The following is a 22,814-nucleotide window of genomic DNA, read 5'->3' on the forward strand; positions in this document are numbered from 1 at the left end:
AAACTTGTGAGTCATTCCCTGCTTCATTTATTTCATATATTTTCACATGAAACAACATCAGGGAAAAGAAAAAAAAAACTATTTCTGGGAGCAGAATTGAGTTGTTTCACAAATATGATAGTTTTAACAGAATGATGCTTTTCAAGCATACATGTTGAACCAAAGGGCAATCCAAAGTAATTTCCAGACATTATTAAATAGCCTTGAATAGCAACTCAGCTTTAGGAAATAGTCCATAACATTGGGGGATGATGGCACTTCAAGATGTCACCGGAAAATCTCCTATCACAGTGGGACATGAGAAGTAGGCTGCAGCCGAAGAAGCATAATGTTGCCAACAAGCACAGGGGGAAGTCTGTATGGAATTAGAGCATATTGCCAAATATTACACATACACACTCACATATTGATTGTACCAAGTGTCACATATCGTATTCAAGTCATGAAACATGTTAAATCCTCACACAGATGCGGCCACAAACACACACACACACACACACACGCACACTTGTGACAGCTTGTTATATTCCAGGTCAGCAAGCCTGTAGTGATTTGTAACACAGTGTGGGGATTTCTCAGCAACCACATCAAACCTTTGTCCTGCTTTTTCTTCACACACATTTTCACTCAAGAATACATCTCACCAAAGTGAGATGTCCCATATTTACTCCTTTTGCAGTTTTACCTCCATATTCATGGATGTGCAGAGAAATATGACAACTAACAAGGTAAACAGATTATCATGAGTTATCATAGCCAATAGCAGGATGCCGTGAGATGTTTGTTTATAGTTTTGATTATTCATAGAGGCACGGTATACCTAAGATTTGTATTCTTTATCTTCAGATGGAATATAAAGTAGACATGACCAGTAGCACTGGACCCTGCAGAGAAAGGATGAAGAGAGTCCAAATATCATGGCATGAAAGAAGCTGATTCATTAGCTTCTTATTTAAAGATGATAGCAGCATCATGGGGAAAAAAAAACACACATGCACAAGCTTCTATACAAGAAGAGGCTTACACATAACACAAGCAACCCACAACACCCAAATACAGAAAAAAACAGACACACAGTCACTTTCATCTTTAAATTTCTGATGGATGTAGCATTCCACCATATGAATATGTATGTGTTTGGAGGGCGTTCCAGCTCTGAGCATTTCCCATTTCCAGTCTCCTCCGCGTTACAACACCAGATAGATTTCTTCACTCTGTAATTTGGCTGTTGAAAACACCCAAAAGGCAGGATGAAAAATGAGAGTCAGAACACAGGCAGGCTCTCTCCCTATTGAAGGTGGAGACGTTAAAATGCATTTTCGCTTTGTGAAATCTGTGATAAAAACGTCATTTTTAGGGGGCACAGGCAATTATAATTAGAATCGCTTTTAGGAGTCAGCGACTGTTTAATAGAGTGGTACTCAATGGATGTGTGTGTGTGTGTGTATGTGTGTGTGTGTGTGTGCGTGTGTGTGTGTGTGTGTGTGTGTGTGTGTGTGTGTGTGTGTGTGTGTGTGTGTGTGTGTGTGCGTGTGCTCTTACACTTCTATCTTTAGGAGGACCATATTGAGCTTTAGACCTTGACAATTGGGACATTTTCAGGAAAGGAGGACATTGGATAAAAGTATTAAATTAAGAGGTAGGAAACGTGGGGCTGTTTGATGTGTTTTTGGATTCCCATTAGTTGTTACCATGATATTTTATCCTCTTTCTTCTTTTTTATGCTTTCGTATTACCTTATGACTTTGTGACAGTCTGAGATCCAGCATCCGGGAATATTTAGATTCTGCATTTGTATATGTATTTGTTCATGTAGGTGATGATGAGACTATTAAATACTTGAACTGATCATGTATGCCAGGGATGTTGGCATGCATTATGTGCCCTTCAGGAGGAACATAATTACAGGAAAATTCACTCCAGTCGAGAGTGTAAAATTTGCATGGAGGTAAGAGCTCTTCCATATTGAAACAAGCTTTTATAAATACAGGGCATCTTTTAAAAAACTGTGTAAACAAAACAACTGTTAAAATACTGTTGGACTGAACTGATATGAACTGAATTGAAATGAACTGATTAACAATATTGCCATTGTGCATGTGCGCAAGTTGACATCAAAGCAAACATTTGACCTACAAAATATAGAACAACTGATGAGAAACACAAAAAAGCTTTCCACTAATTAGAATGTACTGCCAAGACATCATGCTTCTAATATGTTCTAGTAGATTCTTCAGTCATTAAGTATGACAGAGTATTCCGGTTTTGGACTGTTTTTATTGCACTAGTTCTGGGCTAAGCTGCATGTACTTTCATTTTTAAGGTTGCACAGTCAAAGAAACCAAATATAGAAATACAGAATTAGGTTTGCATGTGAAAAAGTTGGAGTTTGAATAAATCAAATTCAACAATAAAAATAAAAAGTTCACTAACCAATGCATAAGAAGTGTGTCAAAATAAAAGCCATGTTGTTTTCCAGCTGGAAGTGCGACGCTTTTTAGAAAAATATTTTTGTATGGCCCCATCATTGAATTAGGAATGAGACTCATTTCTGCTTTCCCTGTGGACACAATTACTCCCATGTTTTTTATGCATATAAACCCTGACGCATTATTGTGCCTCCTGGTGTTGGTAAAGGAAAGAATTGAGATGCAAAATTGTCACATTATTATCATGTGAAGCATCAGGCCCTGCTGCAACAACTCTATTAGTACTGTTTTTTTTAGAAGAAATCAAAGCCTAGCCAGACCTCTGATGAGAATCCAAATCTGAATTGAAAAGTACCCACACAGGCTATGAAATGGCCATAAAATCCGCAGCTGATGTGTCAGCGGATCAACACTAAATAAAGGCGGTGACTTGTGCAGTTGTGTGAGACTTTCAAGCAAGGTTGCCAAATGTGAAGAGAGGAGATAGACGGCAGCGTCTTTATTTAGCCGGGCCATCATGGAAAGGTCACAGAGTTTATTCTGACACACAGACGTGCACGTAGATAGCATCACAAATGCGCATACACACTAAGGGAAACACAAACGCACCCCACTCAGACTGTACACACACATATCCATTCAAAGCGCACACATAGAGCAACAAACTCGAGCCAAAAATAGAGAAACAGACGACTAACACTCAACCTCACAATTAGATACACACTTAAGATTGTCAGCGCGCACACATGTTGTACATGGCTGCATATGCTGTGTGTTCACTCACACAAACACACCATCGCAGACAGCAACAGATTAAAAAGAATAGACTAAAGATGAGTTCACAGATATGTCTGAACTCATTGATTTTCTGACATGCTCTGTCATTTTTAGTTCAAGCATTAGTGGTTCTCTACTGAATTATTCATTCAATGATACACAGTAATCAGCGTAACATCAATCTTGTCTAGAACCTTCTACTAAAATCTTTTTGGACTGGTCTGTATGTGTGTGTGTGTGTGTGTGTGTGTGTGTGTGTGTGTGTGCAGTTAAACAAGCAAGAGAAGAGAAAGGATGGTGAGAGTGCAGTAGGATGAATGTTTGTTGACATACAGTAAATACAGTATCAGTGTGTGTGTGTGTGTGTGTGTGTGTGTGTGTGTGTGTGTGTGTGTGTGTTTGTGTATGTGTGTGTGTGAGTCTGTCACGTTTGGCACAGACAGGAGAACAGGATGTGCTGTTTGGATATGAAAGTGTCATGTCCTTTTTGAGCTATACAGTTGTGTGGTGTTGTGCCGTGGGCTAAGTAGTGAACACAACACGTTGCAGGCAGTTTCCATAACAAATACTGTATATCTAGCAGAAATAAACACAAGACAAAGTTAACTTGCTGTAATTGGGCAGTTTATGGGGCCCCATATCTCTGAGTCCCCATCGCAAGCAAGTTTTGTTGAAATTTTGCTGATGGTCTGCACTCTGGGACACCTTCCAGGAGCATAATGTTTCATTTCCCTTCTATGAATTGCTGAAACTGTTGTTTAATTTTCACTTAAATATAGTTTTAAAATCATTTTCTGTGAATGCCAATTGCTTTATTCAGAAAAAGCACATAGTACAATAATGCTGCATGAGCATTTTTATAAAACATACAATGGTCTTCAGTGTATGAACTTGAATTGAACTTTATTCAGCTAATCTTCTGTGCATGTTCACAGTACACTTCCGCCTGTTTTATAATGACTAGTTCAGTATTTTGGGAAGAATTCATATTCACGTTCTTGTCGAGAGTTCAATGAAAAAATTGAAACCACTCTTATAACTGGTTTCACTAATTAACACGTTAAATCTTGCTTTCTTAATCCATACAAAAACAGGGTTTATAGACTTTCTGGTAAAGTCCCCTGTATAATTTCCCATAAAATCACAAGTTGTAATTTTGTTTTATTTAATTTGTTTTGAATGGGATTAAGTAAACAAAACCAGATCATAATTAGTCATGTTTAGAGGGGCTGGTAGGCACAGTTGGGTTAACAGTTTCTACCTGCTTTCAGTATTTGTTCCAAATATTAGAGTGGTATTGATCGTCTTCAAGTTTCACCTAACTAATAAACTATCATTTTCTGTTGCACAAATTCACTTAAGCAGCGGTCTAACGTTTTTTTCTAATAAATACTGCAGCTTTTGAAACACGTTTCTAAAAATACAGTAACTGTCTTATTGTGGGTTTCTGCTCACGTTGTTACATAAGATTAATTTTAATCATAACATTGTGTTATAAACGAGGCTGCTGACCTTAGCTTCCTGGCATCATCCCACAGTTTCTCCCCTCAGCTTTGAAGCCCTAACAGTGACTGGTTTCAGTGGTTGGCCTCTCATCATTAGCGTGGATGCAGGCTCCATGTGACTAACAGGAGGAGAGCGCCCAGCACAGAAAGAGAAAGAGGCATTTATTTCTTATCACAGTCTCAACATTCAAACCTTGTTTAGGTCTTTGTATCAAGAATCTTTCCAGTGGGTTTAAAGCTTTTTACTGTTTTTTTTTTTTTTTTGTTTTTTTTTTTTTGATATTATAATGTCTTTTAGTCTACTTTGAAAACCCAGAATGAGGCCGTGCAGCAGACAAAGATAGTAAGGACTCAGGATTTTGTTAACACAACATATGTTCTTATTTGTTGCTTTTGGTGATATTCAAAGGTCTCTGATGTGGTCTTCTCTACTCATTTAGCTCTCAACCAGCACATATATTCATCTGTTTTTGTGTGGGCACTTTTATGCACTGAATATTATGTTCTTATGTTTTCAATTATTCTACCTGAATAATTTCCCTTAAAAACCTTTTGGCACATAGGGAAGCTCCACTTTTTAAGTATTGAAGACGGCCCACTACAGTATGTACATTTTTGGAATATTTGTGTTATTTCTAACTCCTTACACACTTAGAAATGTGATAGTCCAACCATGAAAAAGCTCTGTTTGCTATATATCATGTGCCAACAGACACCTGAAATAAGTTATTTGAGATGTTTAAGACAAATATTTCCTGTAAGCCTCCCTGTGCCCTGCGAAGTAGATAAGACCCTACAAATCAGAATCTAGAAAAGGTTAACACTTATCCTAAAATGTTGAAGTGCACATACAGTGTCCCCATGCTACTCATTTGGTAATGTTGAATGTCAAAAGCTGGAGCCATTTTAAGAAATGTTGATTGTGAAGATCACCACTGACTTTCATCTTAAAAACAAGATTTATGTAGTTTATGTTTATAAGCAATGTAAAAGCATGGACTCTAAAACCCATGGCACACAAGCAACAATATTGATATAATAAATCCTCTTCAGGGTCTGAATCACGTTTGTAAACTACCAGATAGTCTTTCTTGTGATTGCCCAATGACTTTTATGGAAGAAGTGAAAGGCCAACAATGACAACAAAACCCATTCATGATTCATTAATCCTGCTATTATTCATGTAATGAATTCCTATTAGCCTATAATAATAGTGGGTTTCAGGGAAGCAAGCAACTTTTGGGGAAACAGCAGCTCCATTCGCTTGGTAGAATAAGCTTTCACACTGCATACAGTATGTGCTAAAAATCAAAATTAAAATACACTCAAATACATCCCTTTTTGTTTTTTGTTTTTTTTTAATGATACATATCACTCACACATATTTAAAAATCATTTAAAAAAAATCCATCCAAATGAAATAGAATATTTTTCTTATGCAACAAACCATTTCTATTTACACTTCCTTACCACTTGAGGACACTACCACCAGACTGCATGTAGTATTTCAGTTTTTAAAGCAGAGGAACCATAGGCAAATAAACAGCTTGGCTCTTACATGTCCTGTCTCAGACAGACAAAGTTGTTTCAGCTCCAGTGCATGATTCTGTCTTATGCAGGATCCGTTCTAAGACATTTCACACTCTAATTTCAGAGTAATAAATTAAGGGGTATGGGGAGGGGGAGTGTTGGCTGTCATTGCATGCCAGATGACAAAAGCAGCATAACTGTGTGAGAGGAGAGGAGCGATGAGAGAACAGCCAGGAGAGCATAGGCTAATTTCATTGGGATGGGTGTCACAGATTGACAGCAGAGAAATTCTCTGGATTGCTTAGCAAGCATCAGAGCCTCTGAGTGATGGATTGTACAGTAATGAAACATGACAAAGGGCTCACACAAAATGGTTTTATTGGCATTTACGGCAGGTTGAATGTGGAACATTCTACACCTGTATTTGTGTTTCTCATACCCATGCATGAACACATGCAGAACACAGTCGCATCAAGAATTTTAACTTTTAAACTTAAAACAACAGTGCAACTTTTCATCCAGTAGCACCACAGCACTAGACAAGTGAGTCTACTCATGCCTTCTGAATCTGAAATCAGCTGACTCTTGGTAAATACAAACCATTCAGCTGCAGAGTCATCTGTTTTAAAAGTGAGGTGCCACTAGCTTGGTGAGGCAGGAGGGGTACAAAACATCACTCGGACAGAGAGGTGCTGAAAAAACAAAACAAAAATTTTACAATAAAAACAAAAAAACTAAATTTTAATGCAGAGTGCTAAACAAGAAATACATGTGAAAGAACGCAAATCTTTATTAACATATTAACAGCTTGTGCTACTTAACATCATCCTATACTGTCTAATGGCATCACTATATATGATCACACTAGTATATTACAGGAATATACTTTTAAGGCTGGTAATTAAATCTTGATGATGGTGGTATATTTTGCTAAAGTATATTTTATCAGAGAAAGTGATATAGAGTATTTTGATTTGGCTTGAAAAAGTATATCAATTTACAGCATATATATATTGGACCAAACTTACTTCAGTGTGTGTATACATGTGTGCCTTTGCTATAAGTCATAAGTGGGTGGACACCCATTTATCTCAATATTCAGCATGACTGAAAGTACACTAAATACTTTGGATATGATGTATAGGGTGCAGATGAACACCCACATGCAATAGATACCAATTAAAGATATTCAAAGCTAATATGGTGAGTCACAATCAGTCTGTGATGTGTCTGCAGTGCAGAGATAGTTGATTTGACATTTGGCTCAAAGAACTTGTGAAATTCCAACACCTACAGTAAATATGTTCTTAGGAACTAAATTATTACCCATAAGCATATGGGTATTGCTATATTTTTTCAGTCTCAGCAGTCATATATAATGGAGTGCTGAGAGTAAAAGCTGTGATTTTTCAGCACACCTCCCTCCCATGAGTACCACTCATCTCCTCTTGCAAAGTAAAAAAAGAGTAATAAAGAGCAACAGTGGAAGAGATAAGCTAAAGACAATCATCATAATCAGCATTTCTAAACTGTCAATAGATCACACAACTATGTTTAATGTCAAAGATGTTGCTTGTAGTGACAAACTGACAGAGAGTGAGAGAATTGTCACTCAATTCTGCAGCTCTTTCAGTTCATTGACGTGGTTTTCTGACTTATTTCAAGTTTCTGTAGAGCAGCAACTCTTATGATATGTGATTTTTACATTTTGTCAATTATGTTTTGTCAGTTATATCATATGTTGTGTGTAGTCCCACTGAGGCTTCCTGTTTTGAAACTGAAAAGGGCCCTAGGGTGCCTCCTCCAAAAGATACTTCAGATTCTCAAATATCTTCTTCTGTTGAACCACATACCAGCACTGGTTTTCTGAAAAAATACTTTATTTTGGACCTTATGGGCCCACCCCCAAGTGATTTCCATTTCATTATAGCATACCTTCACCTGGAGAAAGAAAACAAATCAGTGATATTACCTTGGATGAATATCTAATCTTTCAATGCCTGGTCAGTACTTGTATGCACCTATAATGAACAAAATCTTTCCCCAGGTGTCTTAGAATAAGTATCTTCTCATTAGATGGGGCAAAAAGATTTGAGATGCACTGAGAGAGTGCTTGATGTTGTATGCACAATCGAGTGTAAGCAGCTCTTCATTTCCCCATCTGTTTAAACTGGCTCCATAATACACTGCAGCACTGCAGACATGATGCATATTCATGGAGATGCTTACCATTCATTCAATTTAACACTGCATTTCACATTGGCAGTTACACTTTATGAACTTCGATGAGACAACAAAGTTTATATTAATTATACCATTTTCATATTTGTTTATCTTCTTTTCAGTTTTCTCAGGACAAATAGAAACAAACTTCTAAAAAGAATTGATCTCATAATATAAAATAATTTAATTTCTTGTGTTGCAGATCAGAAATTGTTATGTCACTTCCGGCGGCCATCTTTGTTTGGAACGCATAGAATCATTTCAATCATCAAGTGCAGCCATTAATATTTTCACCTTTCTGGACAGAGGAGGCTCCTGTGATTCTGCAAATATACTCGGAACCGCGGTAAGTAATGTTAAATTAACTTCTGCCGGTCTAGCCCAACTTGCCCTGGATACAGAAAAAGAGCTGCTGTATCGTAAATTATTGCACAGAAGTGGTCCCTGCTCCTTGGTAGCTAGCTAACAGGTCGGAGGAGGAGCGCACCTCGAAACAGGTGAACACATTTTGACCCACAGGACACTATATTTGCCAAATGTAAAGTTTATCTGGCGGGTGCGGTTTTTTCCTAATTTTAATTGTGTGGTGTTACAGTTAACTAGCTTATTTGCGGGACTTAAGCATGCCAATTAAAGCGCAACGTGAAGCTCAGACATAGGCAAACGTGGCTAGCTAACGTTACATAGTCTGCACCATTAGTTAGCTCACTTGCTACTAATAGTAGACATACTGTCACCACAATTGGTATATCAATTTTAACTTTTCAGATATTAGCTTTTTATTTTCTTTTAACAGAATAATCACTATCCCCAGTTAACATATCTATTCAAAACTAAAACATTAAGCTTTATTGATTCAATAAAAATGTGACTATATAAAATGGAAACAGAACATTTTGTTTGACATTAATATGAGACTTTGTATTTCTATGAGCCAGCATATTGACTCTGAAACTACAGGTCAAATTCTTTATGTTGTCTTAAATTAAAATATTGGTGCTTTTTAGCATACATATTTCTTTAAACCCTTGTCTGCTTTGCTTGTTATGATGAGGTGAAAGTAAGAACAAAATGTGTATTTTGTTGAAAATGCTTAACATTTGAACTATAGTTGTTGCTTACACTCTATACAGAAGTTTATATCTGTGTAGGCAGGATCCTTTTAAAATGCTGTGTAAGATTGCAGCAGAACATATACCAAGTTCTGTACTTAACAACAAACCTAGATAAATTATCAGTGTGTCAGTGAGAGACAAACTGTAAATTGGTTTTCTACCATATAAATGCAGTCCAGCCAAGCTTTAATTTGGGAAAACATTGTTGAGGTTCACAAACATAATTGTAACACGTGTCTCTTATAAATGATGGCAAAGCAAACAGTGTTACATCTGTCAATCATTGTAACCTGCTGTGCTCAATAAGGCAGGAGGTTGATCATATCATAATCACTTTAGTCACTATATGAAAGTCTAAATTATCTAAATTGCTTCATTCTTTAGCTATGTGTCCTTTGTTGTGATATCGTAGCTCATTTTCTTTAAGATTTATTTTATACTTTTGTCTCTTTGTTACAAGTGGGGTGCCGCATTTTTACTCTGCATAAGATCTTGTTGGCAATACAAATAAATGTTGTTTCTTATAATAAATATATAAACATTAAATAATATGTAAATATTTTAGTTTCAGCTCTGTATTACTTGAAACATAGTTATATTGGCTTATTTTAACATGCCTTAATTGTGTCAGACTTTGTTAGAGAAATTAAAATTATTGCCAAAGAGCTGCTGTCATGGTACCATACTGTGTTAAAACGGCTTGTGAGAATAAAAACTAATAAACACATGTCAAATAAATGATTAAACAAGGTTTAATTATTAATGAAATTGACTGGTAGTGAAATCTTAATTTGGATCAATCTTCTTAAAGTATTTTGTTATTTTAATCATGTTTTGCTTGAGGAGGATGTGCTGTGCTGTCTGGCCTCACAGACCTAATTTGAGAAACCTTTATGAGCCAATGCCTCCAAACTTTCATGGGTACCTTTCTGTTATACTAACATTTTCTCACCACTTTTTGACCAGTTTGTTTTTCCCTTTTTACTGTAGAGCTCTCTGTCTTTGTGTTCTCCCTCTCCTTTCTTCTAGTACAATATATTTCATGTGGCCATGCTTTAAATTGGCAGGTTAATGGAGTTTTGTTTTACTTAAAATGGCATTTAGCTGAAGAAGGGTTGTAAGAAACATAGGCAGAACAACAGAATTCTGACATGCTATCACCATATAGAAAGATATTGCACTGCTCTGACATTAAAAACTACACTGTTTAATTTAATTAGCATGTCAGAATGACAGTGTTTTACTAAAAGCTGTGTTTCCTGATTTATGCTGATGTGCAGTGGGGCAGTGTGTCTGTATGTGCAACAGTCTGTTTCCACTGGCTGCAGGCATGGTGGGCATGCCAACCAGCTGCAGGCTGCTTTCATTGTGTACGAGAGGTTGTCTGAATATATGTGAGAGTAAACTGAAAATATTAGGGATTTCTACTGTGAATAAAACCAGACCAGTTAAATTAGGCTAATAATAATCTGCAGACTGATTAGGGAATTTCAGTCTTAATTTGCATTCCATGAAAGTGAAAGTTAAGAGTTTAAATTTGATATACTACAAGTACCTGGTACATTTTAAAGAATCATAGCTGCTATACTAGTTGTAGGTGTTTTGCAAATCTTAGAAATACAGTTTCATACACTTTCATACACAAGTTGAGTAGACACTGTTTTCAGTTCGGGCAGTGCCGTGTTCTGGCAGAGAAAATAGTTAAGTGCACTACCTATATTTATTTATTTATTTATTTATGGCAACTCTGACTGAAGCTCCAGATAATTGCCAATGGCCAAATAATACAGTAGAATCAAAGTTCTGGAGCCCAGCTAGTTGTATTTAGGACATCCCTAGTATTACTACTACAAAGTAACGCAGAAGCCAATGAAGGAACTGATTTAGTGATTTAATGATTTCATAATGTGATAGTACTGATTTAGAAATTAAAAACACACATATTAAGAAGTCACATTTGGTATAAGTGATCCAAGAATCCACACTGACATTAGTATTGTTGATAAATAGGGCCATCTGTGTTGGTTTGAGTGCAGATGCCACATAATCATAAATAACGAGAATTCCATTATGAAATATTTATTAAAATTAAAAGCTGCACCAAATGGCACATTGGATTGAACTGTATTTAAGAAGGACTAATGCTGTCTGTCTGTCATGAGTTTGACAAGGTAGTACAGTACTAAAGAGTTTTGTTTTTTTTTATAGTCACTTTAAGCTTTGTTCAGACACAAAAATTCAATAAACAGCGTTAGTTAGAAGATAACAAAATAAACAGTCCTTGTACACTACACTCATCGTTCTGGACAGTATTGTTATCGGTGCCAAAAATCACAGCAGTTGGTTATAATAGAAGATGCATTCCCCAGCCTACTTAACATTAAATTAAAACCCACATCAGCACACCATACTTCCCAGATAGAAAGCTTATTGATAGTTGAAAATGCAACTGCTGCGGTTAGAGCATACACAATTAAAATTGCATGCAGTGCTGATGAAATCTGCAACAGGAAGTTGCAAATACTCTGAGGTCAGGCTTAAAGCATATGGTGTCTCTTTGGACAGGAACTTAATTTATCAGAGCACTAGCAAGCTGATAAACACAGTTAGGAGCTGTGCTGAATACTTAACCATAGGGATAAAATCAGAAGAATGCTTCAAATTACTTACGATTACTTTTAAATTAATGCAATATTTGAATCACCCCATTTTTACAAAGAAACATTTGTATGTTGTTGCCCTTTCTCACTGCACTGAATTTATGTAACACTAAGAATTATTAAAAGAACTGGAAGGAGTACGGGAATTATCAGAGATGATGAAGATAACTATTATTATTATTAATTTGTGCTATTATTATGGTAGCATATCTTTTTTTTCTTCACATATAGTGCACATAGAAATTAGTTTAGTGCTGCTGTTGTAAGGAGAGTGTATTTAATGGCATCCAGTTGTACACATGTTTTGAGTATGATCAAACCAGAGAAATGCTTTATACTCTCAGAAAGAAAATTATTACAGGAACTGTTTTCCATATAAAGGGTTTTAAACATGTGTCAATGTCAACATTTAATTTTATCAGTCAGTTCTTATTGGACCTCAACTCAACAGCCCTCATATCCCACTTGACCTATTATTGGTATTGATATTGATATTGATATTGAACAAATGAATTCAGTCTAATTTGATTAAAAAAATGTGCCATAAAAAGAAATAAGTATTATTAGTAAGTTGAGTATGTGGCAGTAACTCAAATCTAAATATAACTAAACAATTTACTACACAATAACTAATAATATTTTATGTAGAGTATTTTATAATTAAAACTTTTGTGTTTTCATAATGATAATTTCCCTCACAACATGAAACCTTTGTCAGAAGAAAAGAACAGTGTCTCTTTCAATGAATCACATGTGTTTTTACTGTAGCTTGGCTTGTGCTAATTAACACAGCACTTATTTTGTTTCCAAAAGGTTACCTCGCAGCAGTTTGTGATAAAACTGTAAAACACATAGTTATGGCAAAAGTTACAAGCTGATTATCACAGCAGACTGATTTGGATTTTTATACAATTGATTATTATGTTTTACCTACATAAATTGGCAGAGGTATCAGCCATTGTGTCCTCTGTCATTGATAGTTTATATAATTGCCATTTGGCAAAAGCCTCCTGCAATGTCTGATTTTTGTCTGATTTATTTATAAAATAGTGTAATTTAGTTTGGCTTTGTTCTTATTTTAATAGCAGCTGTGCTTAATTTCAGCATTTAACTGTAGGATCTTACATTTGAATGAGTCAATAACAGGTAATTTTCTAACAAAACTATTGGCATGTGGGTTGAGGTTAGGCAAAAGCGAGCAAGTGGTCAAAGTGAGCGAAATTGAAAGCGCGCCTAAAGCCTAATATAATGTTTCTAAGCTGTGACAGGATCAGATGTCATTTCACCCTCTGATGGAGAGAGAAGGGAATCCTGTAAGTTTGCCATGTTGCAATACAAGCCAATCCACATAAACAGGGTTTGTAGCAACAGTTTGTGGTAAAATAAATTGACTTTGTTAAAGGAGAAAGGCATGCCCATCTGCACTGGTTTGCAGATTTGGTATATAAATGTTTGTCATAGTAGATTTTTGTTCATTACATTCCACTGATATCTAAGTCAGAGGTTTCTCTCTCCCTCCCATCACATCTTATCCCTCTCTTCTCTCACCTCTGATTTGACTTGTCTGGTTGTGAATAGCTAATCATACTGAAGATGCCACACTTTTCATTCCTTGAATGCTTTATTCTCAACCCTCACTCTTCCTCCCATCACATTGTTCGGAGTGATACTTAATCCTTGCTTGGAGGGTGGATGTGTTACACACAGTTTATACAGCCAAAAAATGTGCATACTATGATTTTCTTTGCTGACCTGTGCACATGTTTCACAGAAAATTAATTGTGAAGGCATTTTTTCCAGCACATGAGACACATAAGACACACATACATATGCCAATCAGCCACAAATCCACTTAGTGAGGTGGACAGGAGTCAACATGGTAAAAAATCTAATATTGCCTGTTATTGACAGGTGTTAAACCACACAGTACACTACAGCTTGTTGCATATGAGTCTGTGTACGTTCATGTGTTTTAGCTGATTGTTGTGTAGTAATCAAAAATCCTTATTTAGGTTATTTTTGTGCTATGTTGGATATCTCCTGATGTTTACTCAGATTGGCACAGAATATAATGCTGAACTCCAGGCTCCTAATATATGTCACAGCAAACAACAAAATGCAGAATGAGCCTACTGTGTCTTTGCCTGCATACTTCTGTTGTATTTAGGTGCATGTATGTGTGTGAGCCTGTGCTTTTTAATCCCCATCAGAGGCTGTGTTGGGTGCTTCTTTGCCCTTGGGGTTGTTCTCGAGGCCTTGGTTGGTGGTCCACAGCTGCTCTATGGGAAATACTGAGTTGCTATGTTACGAAGGCTTATAACAACAGTACAGCATCATCACTAGCGCAGGAAATGCTTTTCTGTATTATGGATAAAAAACATCCTCTGGATCTTGACTTTGGCCTGCTGAGAGTCTCTGTATGTTAAATTCAAAAGGGATTGTAGTTGAGGTATTTGATTATAGATTAGTTATTGTCGTACATAAATTATATACTGTATATTTGGTAAGAAGTTTAGCTTTTTGTAAGAGTGATTAAAAAAAAATCATCATCTGAACCCTTGTGAACTTTGTAGTACATTCAGGATGCCTCCCTCTCTCGTCCATCCACTTCTATTCTAAATATAACTGCACTACAAACCTTGGACAGTAAATGTGACTACAGACCTAGTTTTCTTTTTTTTTTTAACCAACTGGGGTATAGTCTATTTGATTTGCATATGATCCTTTGAAGTGCTGTGGTTTGTGAGTGTCTTGTGTCAAGGGACATGAAGCAGTGATTCATGGTATCTGGTGGGCACTGATTGCATCTGTCTGTCTCTACATGAGTGCTCTCAAGGGAATCATGTCATTAGTCCATGCATGTGGATGTGTGTTTCTTTGCCAGAGATATAGCTATGAGTGTTTTCAAAACTTCCCCTAACAAACCTTGTCATACAAAAGTTGTATTTGGTAGACTTCTTGCCATATAAATCCAGACATTTTATTTTTGTTTTTGGGGGAGAGGTGGTGCTTATGTAGTTTAAAATTTGTCACACTGCTCCTTTTTTATTATGCAGTAATTGATTGATAATTGATTATAAAAATAGTTGTGGTTTAATCTACTGTTGATGAATAAAATGTTGCAGCTCAAAATAAAATGAGCATTTTGGCAGAATAATGTTCTGTTGATGGAGTATCATAGTAATGATCAATTTCTTGCTACTATTTAGCGCCCCATTTGTTTTACTGTAACTGCTTTATTCTACATAGACTAATAATATATCATGGTTTGTTATGGACCTTAAAAAGTAACATTTAATTTATTTATTGTCATTCATCATTTATTGATTGTCGGGTTTTGAAAACGAATACGTTGACTGTTTGCTTGACTTGGCTGTTTGCTTGACTTGAGGAGTAAATTACTATTACTCAAACCTATCCAGTAACCCTCAGACTGTGACCAAGAATGTGGGTAGTTTTGATGGTCATTTTTACAGAAAGATTTTTCCCCTAAGACTAATTTTAAATAAAGTTATATCAGTTTCTGAGCGAATGCTAACTGAAAGAGCTGTTTGTACCTCAGTCTGTCCACCACTGTCAACTGACACACTACCCCCACCCTCTTTTTCTGTTCTTTTTCCTGAGGTGTCACTGACTGCAGAAGCACATGAACAGGCTTGAGGGAGACTGGCGATTTTTCTCTTCTCTTTTGCCCTCTTTTTTTTAATCTCTTAAAGCATATGCTCTCACACAAAGCTGGTATTCTCTCTTTCAACTGCTCATCGTGTCACACTTTAGCTTGCCAGGAGACAGTGGGTGGGCATCTTTGGTCTTGTGGGTGCAAATGTATCTATAAGTGTCTCTGTATCTACCACCTCCTCCACCATGTGCCATGATTTACCCCACTGTCTGGCAAAACTTGTAAACAACTATTCATCTAAAATTGTGCTTGTGGTAAAGGTTTTTTTGTTTTTATTTTTTGAAGGACAGAAAGCATCTCGCTGTTCCTTATTTAATTGGGTCATGTGCAAGAGTAATAGGGAAAAAATCACAAAAATAATTACCAGTGGTAAGACACTAGACTGAGCATTTATTATATTCTGCATACCTGAACTAAATATTATAAATAAATACATGTTTATAGTAGTGGTGAAACGGTTACAATTCTGTTACAGTGTTAGTGACCTATAGACCCCACAGAGTGTTAAATTTTGGTGACTCCCCATCTTGAGTGAGAACTAAAGAAACCCTTTAAATGTAAGGTGAAAGGTCTTCAGGAATTTTAAGAAAGTCTAGTTGCCACAGAACAAGAACCTCTTGGACCTGGACTACTGAGAATCTCAATAGAAAGTGATTCAGCTACATTTGAGTTTTTACACCCGAGGTCAGAGACGGGTTTATTTTAGCCTAAGGTTGAACTAAGGCTACAAGCTAGAACGATTATTTTTTTAATGAGATGATTAATCTATTATTTTTTTGGTGAATCTATTGGTAGTTTTTTTGGACAATTGATTAATTATTTTAACTTATCAATAAAAAATAGTCAAAACTTCTGTCTGTAAAGATTTTACGTTTATTTATCACTTATTAAAATATAAAGTCTATAAAAGAAGGAATAATTTAAATGTTGAACTTTGACTACTATTCATCACAAACATTTATGCATGGTATGCCTACTTGGAAAAGTTGTCAGCTATTCCTGGGCACAAGGTGGAGGTTAATTTTAAGTTGTGTAGTCTTGTCTTTGATTTCACATGCATGACTGCATTGTTTAGCTGATCTTAGCTGGTTTGCTTAACAATTTGTGGCATCATGATCAGGCAGAATTGCAGACCTTTTCAATTTTGCCCAGAGTACATTTTGGAGATAACCATATCTATCAAGAAAGATTCCTTTTAGAGCATGTAGGCATTATCGCTGACCTTAACACTGTACTTGATGCATCTCACTGGAGGGCTGTAACCATTCTGTTACCCCTTTTCCACCAAGCCATTTACAGTGTTGGTTCAGGGATGGTGCTAAATTTGAAACATAGTGACATAATGATGCGCTAACAGCTGTTCTTTAGCCCGTGGAAAAGCAAACCATTTCTTAGATGGTTCCCAAGTTGAACCAACTTTGAACCAACACTAGCACCAGACCAGAACAAGCACCATTTGTGATGGTCAAAAAGGAGTATAACTCACAGAGCTGCAGCTGTTCCACCAGTGCAGTAGGAATATATGCTTCAGAATTTCTTCCCAATGAAAATTTGGAAAAAAAAAAAAGGTGAAAATCCCACATTCTGTATTCAGTAACTGCACAGTTGGTGTCTCTGTTAATATTTTCTTAATAAACACATAATCTAGAAGCTTGTTCTGTACATAAATAATTGGGAAATGAAAATAAACTAATCATAAATATTTCCTATAATTAAAAAAAAAAAGTCAAAATGATAGGTAATAATATATTATTTCCTTGTCTGTCAAAATGACGGACAGTGAGAAAGTCTACCATAACCTCCGCTCAGTTCATTTTAGAGGGCCAAAATCAGTAGCATGTCAAAGACCTGCTGACGTAAATTCACTTCCACACTGGTGCCCTCTGTGTACCTAAGTCCTTTGTGATGCTTTGTTTGTGCATTGTTTTTGCCACTTCACATTGTAGAGCCTGCAGTACGATCACATCTGCATGTTGTGGAGGGGTTTGTGGAGTGTTTATTTGTTTCAATATCCCGGCAAGAGTCTGCTTTTTAATAGTGCATGAGTGGCTTCATACCTCTACCAAATTAACACTCTAGTGATGTTTTTGTAATGTCTGTCATTCTATCTCGCATTTTCAATTTCACTGTCCTTTCACTCTTTTCCACTTAACAATTTGTCACCTCTTCTTCTCTCTTGCACACTCTGTGTTTCTGTTTCTGTGGAAGTCATCTCAACCTCCCCCTTTCTATCACTATGCTGGCCACTTGGGATCTGGAGTGCATTTGCTAGGATGTTTATGCATATCTCTGATAAATTGTTTGGCTTGATCTCGGTGAGCAGGCCTGCTATTAGAATAGTTTATCTGATTTGGTGTTTGGGGAACTAAATTCATCATTGTTTTCATGTAATTAAAAAGGATTCCCATGGGTCGGTTTTTCATTTGCAGTGTTCCCAAAACTCTTTGCGCTGTTGGCTTGTCATTTACTTTCATTTTGTTTTGTTTTTTATTAAACACGCACCCACGCATGTTTAATGTAAGGAAATCTTCACAATGTCATTCTAGAGTATAGAAGCAGGGATTTTCTCACTACTATAGGTAATTCTTTGAGACTGTATTAGTGTGGATATGCACTGAATACCAGTGATGGGCTGATGCTATTGCAACATTTTGTTGTTTCAACCAAAACTGAGGAATTATAACCTTGTAAAAGTAGATCAATTGGCCAACACGGCAAGTGTACGATTATTGATCCAATCAATCTTTTGATCAAAGACATTAGAGACTTGATTAAGAACGACACTGTTATACTATAATATTATGCTGTCATTTAGAGAGCAATCTGATAAAACTCTAATAATCAACTAACTAAAGACATTTCCCCAGAAGACATTATTCAGGTTTACAATAATTCATTTACAATTGTCGCTAAGCTAAAGACAAATCAAGGGGTCTTGATTGATATTGATCAGTATGAAAATTATATTTTTGACCATATTGCCCAGTTTTACACAAATAAATACATGACAAAGGCCATTCTAGACATTTATCATGGTGCACCAAGGAAAATCCTCCCCCATGTCAAACAGGAAACACTGTATTGCATTAAACTGTACATGTGTACAATCTAGCACAGAGTGTTCAGTGAGTGTACAATATAAACATATGATCTGGATGTTTTTTTTTTTTTTTGCTGAATTCCCATGAAGTTAATTATCTGCTCCAGAGGACTCTCAACTCTATGTTTGCATGATTCTGCAGATATTTGTGTGAGTGCACTACTGGAGTAAGTGTCATGTCTAACACCAAACATGTTTAGCCTAGTGTCTGCTTTCCTCTAATCACTATACTGTTGGGTTAAAGGTTAGTTTCCCAGCACTAAAGACTCAGGACTAAAAGATTTAGTAGTTTCATGATCTAATCATTTAAGTTATATTTTGCTTGTCTTGTACCTCACTTGCAAGTTGCTTTGGATAAACGTGTATACCAAATTACTTGATGTAAATGTTTTTCTAGGATGGCGGTATCCTGCAGAACAAGACAGAAATGTTATCTGTAACAGTATGTATTTCAAATCCACCCCGGTATTTTATAAAACTGAAAATTATATGAAGTTGAATCTGCCCATACAGGAAAGGTTTCTCTGCATCCAACTGAGATATGATATTTTGCCTTTTCATCTGGAAACCAGAGAGAAGAGGCATTGCCAATGAATACAGCAGTGTTTTTCAGCCTCTCGAGCTTGCATGTCAGCTACTCAGTGTTCCCGTAGGATCTTTTTCCAGCAGCGGTGCTGTTGTGTGCAGTCATGTGAATGCAGAATTCTTAATATAAGAATTGTTCCTCTTTTTCCCCTTTTCTGGCACTTATTAATGTAATATTTAAACTAGAATTGCAATTTACTAAGACATAGTGTTAATGAGAATGGAATATATATGATTGTTGGCCCCTATGTGAAATTCACAGGGCAAGTTAGCAAGACATTTCTTACTGTAGCTAACAAATGTAATATTGGAACATGCTATAGAGATTGACAGCTATTTAAAGATAACGGCAAATGCTAACAATTATATTCATTTTCAAGTGAAGTTGAACAAATAATTCTTTTACAGAGTCATTTGTCAGCCTTGTCACAGTAGCAGAGAGGAGTTGGGAGCCGGGCTGTAGGAGAAGAACTGAGATCTGAAGATATTTCCTGGAGTAATAGAGGGCAGATGGTGAGAAGGGAGAGTCAAGTAACTAGGTGTCATTGATATTTCACCAGCTCTTAAATTTTAACAAAACTATCATAATGCATAACATTACATAAACCAGTTGTACAGGATAATATATTCACCATTACTATGACAAAATGTTTATTTAAAATTAATTTTTTGCAGCATTGTGGTCACATTTTTTGCATGCTGGTGTTGAAGTAAAAACCAAGCTAGACTTTTATCTCACTCCAGGTCACCAGGACTATAGTGGGTAACTTATATTCATTAGGTAGCAGAGCCTCCCAGAGCATCAAACGTGTAGCTGATAATCAGTTTTTGAATGGATTGAATTATGCCAAGATGAAATTACTCTTCTTATTTTAATAAGTTCCATCCTTTACTTGTTAAGAGATAGCAGCCATGTATGGAAAAGGCAGTGTGTTCTGATTTTAGTCTTTTGCTCTGGCCTTTCCTTGGCGCTTATTATAGTTTTTAAAAAGCCTCCAAGCAACCATTGATTTTCAATTCCTATTAAAAACTGTTGTGTAGAATCAGTGAATTCGATTTTAAATCATGATGAGCGCTTGTTAGTGACTGAAAGAATTTCATGAGACTGTGAATAAAAACTGTTGCATAGACATCTTTTCTTTTCCAGGGTGTTCCTGCTCATCTTGCACAGGATAAAGAGATCAGATAGAAGCTCAGTAGAATCTTGAAGTAGACAGAAGTACTGTGTAGTACTGTTTTTGTGTTTTAATTATTTAATTGATTAATATTTGCATTGAAAGAGGCCAATAAAGACAGTTTGGAGATGGAATGAGCAATCTTCCAACTGGAAGGAACACAAAACATGCTGAAGAGATCACATATCATTTCTGACATGGGAACACCTTGGGATACTGAAGGGATAGCTGAAGGAAAAGGCTGTGCAAAATGGACTTGTTGCCACCATGACCAGAATCTGGATAAGCAGGGAAAATGAATGGGTAGATGGATGGATGGATGGGGCAGACTATTTGTTCCAGAGCCAATGCTGGCAAGTTAAGAATGATTATCATTGTCTTCTTTAAATGTGGAAGCACAACAGAAGCAAAAAAGAACAAACAAGGCCAGTAAATTGTTTTGTTTATCTTTGTGCACCATAATTATGCCTTTCAGAGTTTCTTTGCAGTAGATTTGCCTACTGTTTTCAATGAACATATAAGGACAATATTGTTGGAGCACGTTAAATCCAGATGGGTAATTAAATTAAAAACCTTCAGTTGGACAAACTAAAATTGCAGATACTTCTATAAAGGGCACAAGGTCACTAGATGCTTTGGCTTTCTCATTCATGGCCTCCGAAACAGGAAAGTAAGGGCTCTTCAAGATCATAATGCACAAAATATTAAAACTGTAGGCCCACTGTGGTATAATTGTACATATTGTACAATACTGCAGAGCTGCTGTAGTGTTGTCTACCCCCATGTAGATCTTTCATGAAGAATTGTCCCTTACAGTATAATTCTTCTAAAGGCACTGGAATACTGTCACAAAACGGCTCTCCTGTCTCACTTTTATAGCTAGTACAATATTCATTTTATAACCAATATGGGCTTGTGCTGATTCATGGGGTACTAACACAGCACAATCAAATAAAGTGAATGACGTAGTCCTGAATCACAGAGCGTTTCAGAATCAAATGAAATCACTGAAATTGTTTTCATTGCATTAACACCACTGTTTATAACAGTGATTATTTATGTCTTAATTTACAAATCATTACCTGGCTAGGAGCTCATGTGGCAGGCCACTAAGCTTGCTGTCAATTTAGTTGACACAAATGAATATTAGGTTTGTCTCTTGGTTTATTAACATTATTACTACATTACTATTCCAGACATTAGTCAAGTAAACAACAGTATGAAGGGAAACAAGATTGCTGTACCAACATAATGTAACAGTGTGTCTTGAACACAATTTGCCATTAGGTATTACAAGCTAAAAAGTTAAAATGGTGTTTAGTCAGGTAAAAATAATTTAATGGAAATTGGGCTTTTATTAAAATCAGTCATCATTAATCCTGTGGCAACAGTCTAGGTATCCAACAGGGAGAATAAAAGACAGTTTCCCTCTCTCTCTTTGTCTTTACATTTCTGTCTCTCACATGCATTTCTTAGCTCCTAACTCTAATTATTTCTGTGAGAGCTGTTGTCATGAAAAACAAGAAAGATTTTTTTTGGGGGGGGCTCATATATGCAAAATCCACTTTTTGGTCATTTTTGGTTAACTTCTATAACCTGCATGTAGCCACACACAAAGTATGTTTTTATTTATTAATTTATTTTTAGAAGCCAGTCTCTGCGTGGTTTAATCACTAATGATCACTAAGATAAAGGTTTTTCCTAGCTCAGAGTTGCTCTGAGAAGTTTCCTAAATCACTCTTAGGTTAGGACTCTCCACTAGGATTAGGACCACTATGTTAGGGGCTCTCTGTTAGTTTTCTAAGAATGTTAGAATGTTAGTATGTTAGTGAATATGGCCCTACAAGAAATGACCCAGCACTCAGACTTTTTTATGTTCCCTTCTCTTGGTCAGGTCTCCCTAAATATCTCTCCATAAGAATGTCTGTCAGGACTATGGATCTATACACATATCTAAGGTTGGGACAAATGGTGACACGTCCAATAAAATAGGTGTCATGTGACCTGATGACGTCCCATGAAAAATAATGGCTTGT

The 22,814-nt window shown here is 36.3% G+C and overlaps 1 protein-coding gene across 1 annotated transcript in view; it reads left to right on the plus strand.

Moving 5' to 3' along the window:
- The first annotated feature begins 8,722 nt into the window (after nucleotides 1–8,722).
- Nucleotides 8,723–22,814, plus strand: part of gpat2 (glycerol-3-phosphate acyltransferase 2, mitochondrial) — a 93,181-nt gene continuing 79,089 nt past the window's right edge. The window contains exon 1 of the mRNA XM_026342554.1: nucleotides 8,723–8,810. The gene's annotated coding sequence lies outside the window, so the exon portion shown is untranslated. The remainder of the gene's footprint in view (nucleotides 8,811–22,814) is intronic.

Source organism: Anabas testudineus, chromosome 9, assembly GCF_900324465.2.
Source record: "Anabas testudineus chromosome 9, fAnaTes1.2, whole genome shotgun sequence".
NCBI classification, from domain to species: Eukaryota; Metazoa; Chordata; class Actinopteri; order Anabantiformes; family Anabantidae; genus Anabas; species Anabas testudineus.